The following is a 13,378-nucleotide window of genomic DNA, read 5'->3' as shown; positions in this document are numbered from 1 at the left end:
TTGTGGAAATGTTAAGGACCAGGCAAGGATGAAGGGATCTCCCCTAGGCAGAGACAGGACTCAGAGTTTATCGGTCGCTTTGCCTAATTCCACCTTGAGTGAGAGTACCAGGTCAAAGGTCAAGGGCACAAGATAAGGTCAACTCAAAAGGCCTTACTCCGATCCGACAGTTTAGAAGGGTTGAGATTCAGATAATGATGAAGTTAGAAATAAGTTCCAGTATACATGGCCAACGGCCATACCACGTTGAGTACACCGATTCCCGTCCGATCAGCGAAGTTAAGCAACGTTGGGTCTGGTTAGTACTTGGATGGGTGACTGCCTGGGAACACCAGCTGCTGTTGGCATAACGTTCTCCCTACTTGTCAAGTGGGGTTGGTGGAGGATTAGTGCCCCTCCCTGTAAAACAATTAACTCTAAGCCCTTGGCCATCCCGTTTGGGATACATGGCGTCTGGCAATGAGTGAATGATGAATCTCTTACATGACCAATACTCTCGCCAACACCAAGCGATTTCAGTCACATTAGGACATCCCTCGTGTGAAGGGTTAATTGCTGTGTATTCCTCTCTCTCTCTCTCTCATATCCTTCGCAGTATATCATCCTCCAGTCTCTCCCACTCGCCAGTAACTCATCCTCAACCCATAATATTCCAGCATTCCCAAACCATCATTATTCTCCCTATATTACCTACCAGATGGGATTCATCATTTTCTATCCCCGCCAGCGTTCATGGGCGACTTAGCTGCCTGTCTCAGTTTTGGAGTCCGGAATTCCAGTTAAACTCTTTCTTATTCTTTGTCATCCTTCTTTCTAGACTTTGGAGAAAGCTTTGCCATTGCACTTCACGTCTCAAAGGCTTACGACCGGGTTTGGCATAAATCCATAATTTCCTAATTCCCTCTTACGGTTTCCATTCTTTTATCTGCCTTAATCTTTAGCTTCTTTTCTGTTTTTTTATGAGTGCCGTTTTTGACGACTAGTGTTCTGCCCCTCGAGTTATCAATAGTGGTGTTCCTCAGGTTCTGTCTATCACCAACTCTCTTCCCTCTTTTCAACAGTGATCTGAACTGCACATCTAACCCTATCCACCCATACGCTGATGACTCAACCCTTCCCCTCTCCATCCACTTCTCACAACGTCCATCACAGCAGTTGTGTCAACAGTCACAGGATGAGGCTATGGCATTCCTAATTTTTAACTTGGCTCATACTTCTGACTGGTGTAAGAGAAGTCTTGTTGTTTTTAATGCATCAGAAACTCAAATTCTAAATCTTTCGTCCCGCTAATATCTGACGCAAGAGTGTCCTTTAATATTCATCAATACACAGTTTAATCTTTCATCTTCTGTCAGTATCAATGTGAGTTTCATTCTCTCGGGACCTATCATGGAAAGAGCATATTATCTCCCTTGTAAAATCTGCTTCCAGGAGATTGGATGTGCAAAGTCGACTACGCGCCAATTTATCTCTACACAGCTGTTGACTTTGAACAGGGGTTTTATACGCCCCTGTGTGGAGAACGGTTCTCATGCGTTTATGCGTGGGTAGGAGGGGTACCCACACACAGCTCCTCTAAATAGGGTTAAGTCAAAGGCTCTTCGTATCATCAACTCCCCTTCTTTTATTGACTCTCCCTTCGCCACAAGTTAACCCATAACCACTTCGCCACAAGGTTATCTTCCCACCAGTACCATAACCGAGTAGTAGTGGGAGGAGCCAGGAGGCTTTAACACAGCCCTCTGCTATGCCCACAGTAAAGCATTGGCTGTTGACGTCCTGAGCACGTCCTCGTATGCCCCTATTGCATAGAAATGACGTACAGAATTCGTCACCTTGGCGAAGGGGTGAAGGCTCTCTCTTTGCCGCACTGATGCATCTACATCTCATTTCTGTAGCAACTTCAGTGGTCACTACTCTTCCAACTTGTCTGCTTGCATTCCTTCTTCATTACGGCGGGCACGTAGCAACCGTTAAGCAGCACACTTTCACCCTTTTTCTATCGAACTCTTTGATGCAAGACTTAATCTTTACTCTCAGTCATATCTGTATGCAATAGGTCAGTATCTGTCTTTCCCAGTCTGCATTTCCCTTTGCCTATGACCTCCAGTATTGCAGACTCAGTGTGTTTAGGCATCTCAAAATGAACGAATCTTGTTTTTTTTTCTCCTGGACTGAATAACTTTGCGGACTTCCAGCCTGTGGTATCTTCTTTGCATAGAAATAAATCTGTTTGTCCATCTGTCTGTCTCTTTCTTTGTGTCTCTCTGTCTCTCTTCCTGTCTCTCTGTCTCTGTCTGTCTGTCTTTCCTTCTCTCTCTCTCTCTCTCTCTCTCTCTCTCTCTCTCTCTCTCACCGCCAATGTCCGGGTGAGATTCAAGAGGTACCAAGGGGCCGTAAATCCACCCTTATACGAATGCTAATTAGACCCGGGAATAGCCACAGAAAACTCTAGGGAAGTATCACATACATTTTTATTTTTGATGGTAAAGGAAAATTATATTCAGGCAGAGTTAGATGTCCTCACCAAAATAATGTGTTGGTGGTATTTTTGCTGATACTTGACTGTCATATGCAGTTTAGGAGAGTTATATTATTATTGTTATTGTTATTGTTAGTAGTAGTAGTAGTAGTAGTAGTAGTAGTACCATTATTATTATTACTATTATTATTATTATTATTATCATTATTGTTATTAGCTGGAGGTATCAGAGAGAGCCTTCACCATTTATTTATTTATTTAATTATTATTGGTAATATTACGATAATAATAATGATATCATCATCATCATCATCATCATCATCATCCAATCCTACGTTGCCCCATGAGGAGCACTGGAGCCCGGAGCTCGTCAAGTTGGTCCTGACATTTAAGATGAGAGTGACCAGCCTCACTCATCCCTGAGTGGCATTGCTTGAGCAGTAAACCCCAACCATCCATTGGATATAAACCTTCACCGGCTCACTCCGATTGGAGTGCCGTAATTGCCCACTAAACTACTTGGAGCCAAAATTTGGTTATATGGCTACCACCCAGTGTAGTAAATGGTTTCCTGGTGTACAGGAAACAATTTGGCTTGTCACTCAGTGTATAGTCACCTACAGCCAGAAGAAAGAGGAAAGAATAAAGGAAAGAAAGACAGAAGAGGAAGTGTAAAGTCACCCGTAGGCAGAAGGACGAGGAAAGAATGAAGAGAAAGACAGAAGAGGATGGACTAATAATAATAATAATAATAATAATAATAATAATCTATCTATCTATATACCTAGGCTGCTTCCCCCAAGGAAAGGGAGGTAGCCGAGACAGGACGACACACTCCCCATTTACTCATCCATTCAACACACAGTCATTCGCATCTTAGGCCAAAAGGGGAGAACGGACAGATCCTCACCGCATCACACCGCACAAGGGTCAACTGCGCAATGCAATCAGTGACATCCACCGCCGGATTAAGGGGGGGGGGGCGCAAGGGGCCCGGGCCCTGGGCCACCCACCAAGAGGGGGCCTCCCACCAGAGCAACTTGTGTTCATTTCATTTCGTGTTTATGCATTACATATTACAGCCTCGGATGAATAGTCCCCGTCCAGTATTTCCTAACTAAAAGTGCCCTATTTTTATATTAGGATTTAGGTTACCAGTCTGTGGTGTATGCCACTGGGGAGGTTGGAAAGGGGGCCTCCCTTCCAAGCGGGCCTCGGGCCTCCCACATGCTTAATCCAGCCGTGGTGACATCCGCAGCAGGGCCCGACAGCAGAACTGGTTTACCCCTGCCACATCATAACAGACCCATCCCCTTACCCGCACCTGACCTGACTAGCTGATCAGACCAAATGCGGGAGAATATCCCCTCAGAGCTGCGATATCACTTATTCATTCACAATTTCTCTCCATTTATTTCTGTCACGCACAGCCACTCTTCCTTGCTCAACAGACATCCCTCTCGCATCCAGCGCTCTCTTCACACTGTCAATCCATCCTATTCGTGGTCTTCCTCTCAGCCTTACACCTTAACATCAGACCTAGTTATCTTTTTCACCAATCGCTCATTATCCATTCTCTCCATATGCCCAAACCATCGCAACACCCTCTGCTCAACTCTATCTATTAATAATAATAATAATCCATCCATCCATCCGCCATCCAACCCTATGTCGCCCCATGAGGAGCGTGGGAACCCGGGGCTAGGCAAGTTGGTCCTGACATTTAAGATGAGAGTGACCAGCCTCACTCATCCCTGAGTGGTATTACGTGAACAGTAAACCCCAACCATCCCTTGGATGTAAACCTACACAGGCTCAATCCGATTAGAGCACCTTAATTACCCACTAAACCACCAGGCGCCATAATTTGGTTATATGGTTACCACCCAGCATAGTAAATGGTTTCCTGGTGTACAGGAAACCATTTGGCTTGTCACTTAGTGTAGAGTTACCCATAGGCAAAAGGAAGAGGAAAGAATGAATGAAAGAAAGAAGGACTGTCAAGTCACTCATAGGCAGAAGAAAGAGGAAAGAGTGAAGGGAAGAAAGACAGAATAGGAAGGACGGAAGAGAGGAAAGGGCAGACACCCAAAGCAGCACAGCATCGAGTGAGTGGATGGTGAGCGCCCCCACCTATCACGAACATAATAATTAATTATTGTTATTATTACTACTACTACTGGTACTACTACAACAATTATTATAACCGTTATTATTATTATTATTATTATTATTATTATTATTGTATGGTAGGTGGGGGCGCTCACCATCCACTCATTCGATGTAGTGCTGCTTTGGATGTCTGCCCAATCCTCTCTTCCTTCCTTCCTTCCTTCCTCTTCTGTCTTTCTTTCCCTCATTCTTTCCTCTTCCTTCTGCCTATGGATGACTCTACTGTAGACTAAGTGACAAGCCAAATGGTTTCCTGTACACCAGGAAACAATTTACTACGCTGGGTGGTAACCTCATAATCAAATTATGGTGCCTGGTGGTTTAGTGGGTAATTAAGGCGCTCTAATCGGATTGAGCCTGTGTAGGGCTATATCCAAGGAGTGGTTGGGGTTTATTGCTCACGTAATGCCACTCAGGGATGAGTGAGGCTGGTCACTCTCATCTTAAATGTCAGGACCAACTTGCCTAGCCCAGGGCTTCTACGCTCCTCATTGGGCGGAATAGGATTGGATGATGTTTGGATGGATGGACTACAATTATTATTATTATTATTATTATCATCATCATTATTATTATTATTATTATTATTATTATTATTGTTATTATTATTATTATTGTTATTATTATTGTTATTATTATTATCATTATTATTATTATTATTATTATTATTATTATTAGAGCTGAAGGTATTTGAGAGTCTACCAACTCCCTTCACTTCCAAGGGATTTTCCTCAGTAGAATAAAATCGTCTGGAAGGGGCACAGACAAACGAAAAACACCCCCGCTAATACCAATACACCAGTCCCCTATGAGACAGCCCTTGCATGTATTCAATATGGACGGTGGGTGTTAGAGCCGAAGTGGTGACATAAGAAGGCGTGTGGTACGTAGGGATGTAGTGCCACAAATTTGATATTCATGTATGTGTTTAGAAGTACTGTAATTTTTAAGTTAGATAGGGTGTAACCTGAATATTAGTTTATAAGTTCCTATCCTAAGTAGTAATTCATATGTTAATGATTAATGTAGGGTTAACTATTTTTATATGTATGTATCTCTGTATCTATGCATTGGGTGATGAAATTGTGGATGTTGAGCTATGGGAATTCCCCGTCTGGTCGAGTAATGAATAACAGATGCGCGCAGCTTTCCCTCTTCCTTTGTGCGTCGCTACTGGGCGCCGAGTTTAAACCTTAAACAGAATAATGATGAATATACAATTCTTTCCGTAACCTAGTTGTGAAATGTTTACTAATGAAGCTGCTAGAACCCAAATATGTAAGATTAACAGTCCAAAAGGCCTAAATAATGTCATTTGTGAGGATTTAAAGGTCCCGTTTATCTTAGCTGTCACTAGATGGCATAAGCTCCCCTAAAATTCAAAGTGAGATAGTGATAGAATCAGTATCTAAATTAAGTAAGGAATAAATCCCAAATTTTCCCCAATTCAATCAAAAGTCCTGGCGTCATGGGTACACTGCTAAATGAATTGTAAAGAGAATTGAAACCCACCATATTTCAAAAACACCACCTCATTTGACCTAGCAGTGGCGTCGCTAGCGTACCCACGTCGAGGTCCAGACGTATATAATGGACGTTCGTTCAGGTGAGCCGTCCACATTTCTCCTTCCTCCCCCTCTTTTTCTTTGTTTAATCCTTACTTGTCATGGACTATATGAAGTAATATTGTTGAAAGTTTAACGTAGCCACTCGAGGTCCAGACGTCGTATATAATGGACGTTCGTTCAGTCCCCAGACACCGGCGACGTCAGTGTGAGCCCGAGGCCTCTTCGTGGTATTGTCCCTACACGAGAACATACACACTTACACTACCCATGAATTATTATATAAACCAAATGTAATTGTAATAGTATTACTGATCTATCAAATGAATTTTATTTTGTAAATAAGAAATAAAAATTTGGAAGTGATGTAATCTGGTAACGGAAGAGCGAAATTCAAAACCATTAACCGTTTTCTTTCTTGTAATTAAGGTTAGGAAATTAGGAGCGTGAAAGGGAACTTAGTGATTGTGAGCAATGATGTAATGTTGAAATGAACCTCGAGGCTAAACAAGCCCGAGTGATTATGTCTTCTTAGTGATTATACAATGTTTAAATTGTACCTCGAGGCTAAACAAGCCCAAGTGATTGCGAATTCGTGGTGATTACACAACTATTTTTTTTAATTGTACCTCGAGGCTACACAAGCCCGAGTGATCATACATTTTTGGTGATTATGTAGTAATGATGATTATGAACTATAAATAATCCTGAACTGATATTGGATTCTAGAGAATTACATAATGAGAGTATATTATATGGATGAAAATGAACACGAGTAATCATTCTTATTGGTTCGAGGCTATGCCAGCCCGAAAAGATGACCCATGCTCGTAAAAAGGTCCCTGTCTTGAGGCTATTGTCGAGCCCAAGGGTAACTGACAAAAGGAAAGTAAGGTACAATGACCTTATAAATCGTTTGTATGTATCAAATTGTTTTCGCCTGGTGACAATGTTGTAGGAATGATCATCCAAACCCTGGTGTTAATGTACGATCTTCTTTCATACTACAAAGGGTCATGTAAGAAAAGAATGTTTTTTTGAAAACCAGCATAAAAAAAATATTAAAGTAGAATAAAGTATATGTCATTTTCTTTCTTGGTGTACCTAATCAAGGAAATTATGTCCTCAAGCCTAATTCACTCCCCTTCCAATTCAAGATTCCTTCGCTGAGGGAACGACAACCACCTGTGGTACTGATTAAATCTAAGCTCTGCCAGAAACTACAAACGCTACCACAATATTTCTTAAATTACTATAAACTATTATACTAAGTCGAGTACCACCTGTATTATCCATGTATGAGTTGATCAGTACCAACAACAGGTAAGATTATAAAATTACTGGTATTACACTGGATGAACAATAACGGTGGGCTGGAAAAGCCTTTTACCGTTACACTGGTGTCAACCGGTGGGGATAAAATCACAAGCATTACACTGGTGACAACCGGTGGGATAACATTACCAGCTTTACAGGGAGGACTGCTAGGCCTCAGGGAACAAGCTGTATGTCCAGAATCATGCACGTAATAAAAAAAGCACACACACACACACACACACACACACACACACACACACACACACACACACACACACACACACACACACACACACACACACACACGGGTATAATATTGGCTAGCTTTGTTATTTTTCTTTTCATTGCTGTTGTTCTTCGTCCTTGATATTTCACTCTTGCTTCCTTTACGCGTCTTAATTCGGATCAGAAGATTTTTTTTTTCGATTGGAGGAGTAAAGACAGTGGCTTCAGTACTCCCCTCAGTACGAGAGGTATGTCCTAACTTCAGTACAGTCGCCGGAAAATGTGGTGAAAAGTATAGTGAAAGACATGGTGAAAAAAATGGTGAAAAATATAGTGAAAGATGTGTTAAAAATAAGGTGAAATATGGTGAAAATATGGTGAAAAATACGGTGAAAAATATGATGAAAAATATGGTGAAAATATGATGAAATATAAGGTGAAATATTGAGTGATATGGTGAGGGATATGGTGAAAGATATGGTGAAATATCTGGCGAAATAATAGATAAAAAATATGGTGGAAGATATGGTGACATATATGGTGAAAGATATGGTGAAAAATATGATGAAACATGCAATGAACATATGGTGAAAAATATGGTGAAAAATTATGATGAAAATGACGTTATCAAATCATAAGGAGTTAAGTTCCCGTCACCCTATTCCCACTCACGCCAATTCCCACTCCTCACACCAATTCCCACTCCTCACGCCAATTCCCACTCCTCACGCCAATTCCCACTCCTCACGCCAATTCCCACTCTTCACGCCTATTCCCATTCCTTATCTATTCCCACTCTTCACACCAATTCTCTCTCTCTCTCTCTCTCTCTCTCTCTCTCTCTCTCTCTCTCTCTCTCTAGTGTGAAGAGGAATGGAGACATGAGATGCAGGTAGGAGGACTGCTGGGTCTCTGGTGTGGACTGTATATCACACACACACACACACACACACACACACACACACACACACACACACACACACACACACACACACACACACACACATACACACACACATTCTCTTTCCCTCTGTCTCTCTGTCTCTGTCTCTGTCTGTCTGTCTGTCTGTCTGTCTCTCTCTCTCTCTCTCTCTCTCTCTCTCTCTCTCTCTCTCTCTCTCACACACACACACACACACACACACACACACACACATTCTCTTCCCCCCCCTCTCTCTCTCTCTCTCTCTCACACACACACACACACACACACACACACACACACACACACACACACACACACACACACACACACACACAGCTTATTACTTCTGCAACCTGAGTGACACTATGCAAACATCTCTGCCAATCTTTACCTGGGCGGAAACTGTACCTACTATTCTTGGCTTGATAATGGCCCTGTATTCAGGAAGTTACATTAATAATATATACCTAATTAAAAGCTTATAGAGTCTCTGGTAGTGCATATAATAGGATGTCCAGCTACAGGTGTTTAGACAGGTGACAGCAGTTGATGAAGCTTATGGAAGGGAAATACCTCATGGCATGGTACTTGAAAATTGGCTGTGGACTGAAATTTGAAGTTAATGTGATTTTCCTGACTTATCTGTGAGTTTATAGCTGATTTATCTTTATTCCATTTTAAAGAGGGAAGAAAATTGCTACGCTTTGCATTTAGTAAGGAGAAGGTTACAGATCAGCTCTTATAATTAATGATAAATATTGCTGTCTGTAAATAACACGTTTGTTATTTTTATCAATATAATACTTCAAGCCATGAAAACTAAAACTGCTACAACAGAAGGCAAGAAAAAAATGATGAGAACAAAAGGAGTGCCTGTTCACGTGAAGTGTGGATTAATAAACACTGAATTACGAGTCACAATATGTTAGTATTTTTAAAGGAATTTTGGCAACAAATACCTTTTATAAACAAGTTGGTATTTCGTGAAGTCTTTTGTTACTTGTGTGAAATGGATGATTTGAGCTGTGCCATCGGAGTGTAAACAGGTTGTGATTATGCCACTGTGGAAATGTTAAGGGTCACACAAGTCAAGGTAAAGGCGTCTGGGATTATATATACAGTATGTTGATAAGCTTAAGTGTACGCATAATGATGGTGCTTAGATGGTTTTTGTAATACCCACACCCTCTTCACTGTACATCCCACTCCCCTTCACTGTACATCCCACTCCCCTTCACTGTACATCCCACTCCCTTCACTGTACATCCCACTCCCCTTCACTGTACATCCCACTCCCTTCACTGTACATCCCACTCCCCTTCATTGTACATCCCCACTCCTCTTCACTGTACATCCCACTCCCCTTCACTGTACAACCCACTCCCCTTCACTGTACATCAACACTCCCCTTCACTGTACATCCCACTCCCCTTCACCGTACATCCCCACTCCTCTTCACTGTACATCCCACTCGCCTTCACTATACATCTCACTCCCTTTCACTGTACACCCCACTCCCCTTCACTGTACATCCCACTCCCCTTCACTGTACAACCCCACTCCCCTTCACTGTACATCCCACTCCCCTTCACTGTACAACCCCACTCCCCTTCACTGTACACCCCACTCCCCTTCACTGTACATCCCACTCCCCTTCACTGTACAACCCCACTCCCCTTCACTGTATGTCCCCACTCCCCTTCACTACGTTTTATTTTTCTTATTACACCATACTGTTCTCTTCTGTGTTGTTTAAATCCTTCCAATATCGCCATACCCTACAGAAAGAAGGTAAAAACGATATTAACCAGCTGAATCCAGAAATAAATCGCTGAGGAAGAGATGTTAGGGAGCTTCCTTACCCCACGGGCATACAGGCTCTAGTCTTAATCCTTAGGCTAATGTCCAGGAGCTGAATAAAATCGTCTGGTATTATTAGGAAGCAAAATAAAGTTCTCAATAAAGGGGAAAAACGCAAAGGAAAATATACCTAGGGTGGTTCATATATAACTCCACTTGTCTCGTGTCTTGCGTGGATGACTCAGTGTTTGCGCATCTATCCTGCATCATTTATTCATATCTTACTTCAAATAACTCAGTATACCCACACCAGCCGACTGAGCCCTCCCCACAACACAAAATACTGCACAGTGAATTTCTAGTGGTGAGCTAATTAATTCAGCTTTGTTTTATTTATTTGAATGTTTTATTGATCTGTTTTTTTATTCATTTATTTATTTTTTCGTTAGAATGGTCTCTCCTAAGGCGAGGAAAATTAATAGGGCATTTATAGTAAAAATCATGGTTCGTTAAGTCTGTTTTGTTTCCTTCATCTCCGCCACCCCAATCAATGCCCACCATCGCAATCAATGTCCACCACCGCAATCAATGTCCATCACTCCGATCAGTACCCACCACCACAATCATTACCCACCATCACACTCAATACCCACTACCCCAGTCAATACCTACCACCCCAATCAATATCCACCACCCCAATCAATACCCACCACCCCAATCAATATCCACAGTCCAATCAATGCCCACCACCCAGTCCCCACCACAGTCAATCCCCACCACCCAATCCCCACCACCCAGTCCCCAAGCTAAGATGGCTGTGGAAATTTTAAGTCGCAACATCAACAAGAAAGTTTTTGCAGTTTGATATTCCTTCCTGCCTCTCTCGCTAATCTGACCACGCCGATATTAGGCTTTTAGGGCCAGATTTTTTATTTATTGGTAGTGTTCTTTTCGTTCTTCTTTTACTGTTATTATTATAATAATAGTAATAATAATGATAATAATAATAATCATCATCATCATCATCATCATCATCATAATAATAATAATAATAATGATAATAATAATAATAATAATAATTATTATTATTATTATTATTTTTATTATTATTATTATTATTATTATTATTATTATTATTACTGTGGTAGGTGGTGGCGACCATCATCCACTCACTTGATGTAGTGCTGCCTGCTTCCTTAGCTTTTATCATTCTTTTTCTGTGCCTGCCCTCCTCTCTTCCTATTTCTCCCATCTTTCCTGTCACTTCTTATTCCTTTTCTTTCCTTTACAGGTGGCTTTACATTGAGTGACAAGCCAAATGGTTTCCTGTAAGCCAAGAAACCATTTACAACGCTGGGTGGTAACCATATAACCAAACCATACGTGCTCCCTACGTGTCAACAAGTGGGTTGGTGGAGGGTTGGTGCCCCTCCCTGTAAAACAACTAACTCAGTGTCAAATGGCCACCCTTTGCGGGATTGTGGTGTCTGGCAATAGATAGATAGATAGATAGATTATTACTGCTATATTACAAAGGCTATTTGGACAAGAACCTTCAAACTTGGTCAACTTAGTCAGGAAGTCGACCGCTTCTTTTGGCCAAATATGTCGGCAATCCGTGTACCAGATCTCCGGATATTACCCGAAGCACAGAAAAGAGAGTCAGCCACGCTGTCTCAACAACCACTTAAGCAGGAAGCTGAAATTTTACTACAAAATAGCCTTATGGTGGACTCAGGCAGGAAGGGAGTTTGGTTCCAGTCGCTTGATTATTCTTTGAGATTGCCTGGGGTAAAAAATTGGGACTTTTCCGGGTATTCCTGATGTCACATAATTTTCCATGAAGGATTAGTGCTAGAGCCACCAAACTTGGTGGACTTACTGACTGTGATGATCTAAGGTGACATGCACAAGACCAGTGACCTTGACCTCAGGGTCACTTTACAGCTCGGCTTACGGTAGGCAATGGCTGTGGGAAGTTTTTATCAAAATTGTCCTTGGACAGTTTTACGGTGTTCTAGTTATCATTATTACTATTACTGTTCTTAGTATTATTATTATAATTATCATCATCTTCATCGTTATCATTGTCATCATCAATCATCATCATTACCGTCGTCAGTTTTATAATCATTATCATTAACTAGTCGGGAATAAAACTCATCTCTTTCACCCGTGTTTCCTTCCACCTCCTTCCCACACTTGTCATAATGTCTCTACGTAATCACTATTATTATTATTATTATTATTATTATTATTATTATTATTATTATTATTTACCCTGTTCTACAGTTTTGACACCATAAGCGATATTTCTCTGCATCAGTGATGTGCATGTTAAATGATAATCTGATCTGACGATGCAGTGCAGTGTTCACGTGGAAGAAGAAGAATTATATATTATGGATATACTCTGTTAATAGTAGGTTGTGGCGACCACCATCCACTCACTTGATTTAGTACTGCCTACTTCTTTAGCCTTTATCATCCTTTTTCTGTGCCTGCCCTCCTCTCTCCCTATTTCTCCCATCTTTCCTGTCACTTCTTATTGCTTTTCTTTCTTTTTACAGGTGGTTTTACGTTGAGTGACAAGCCAAATGGTTTCCTGTAAGCCAAGAAACCATTTACAATGCTGTGTGGTAACCATATAACCAAACCATACGTGCTCCCTACTTGTCAACAAGTGAGTTGGTGGAGGGTTAGTGCCCCCTCCCCATAAAACAAATAACTCAAAGTCAAATGGCCACCCCTTACGGGATTATGGAGTCTGGCAATAGATAGATAGATAGATATACTCTGTGTGCGCAATTAACATTTCAGAGTCTGGGTATAATTCATGCAGAGGTGGCTTGGTGGGAGGGGGGGATGTGTGTGTGTGTGTGTGTGTGTGTG

The 13,378-nt window shown here is 41.5% G+C and overlaps 1 non-coding gene across 1 annotated transcript; it reads left to right on the top strand.

The window, feature by feature from the left end:
- Positions 1 to 228: 228 nt before the first annotated feature.
- LOC145398873 (5S ribosomal RNA) lies at positions 229 to 347 on the top strand. The gene has a single exon (XR_013897205.1). It is a non-coding gene; the product is annotated as a 5S ribosomal RNA (ribosomal RNA).
- Positions 348 to 13,378: the final 13,031 nt, after the last annotated feature.

This window comes from Coenobita brevimanus, chromosome 46 (assembly GCF_032717465.1).
Source record: "Coenobita brevimanus isolate Jiangsu-jjx chromosome 46, ASM3271746v2, whole genome shotgun sequence".
Taxonomy (NCBI): Eukaryota; Metazoa; Arthropoda; class Malacostraca; order Decapoda; family Coenobitidae; genus Coenobita; species Coenobita brevimanus.
Note: the sequence above shows the minus strand (reverse complement) of the source record. Positions and strands in the feature narration are given on the sequence as shown.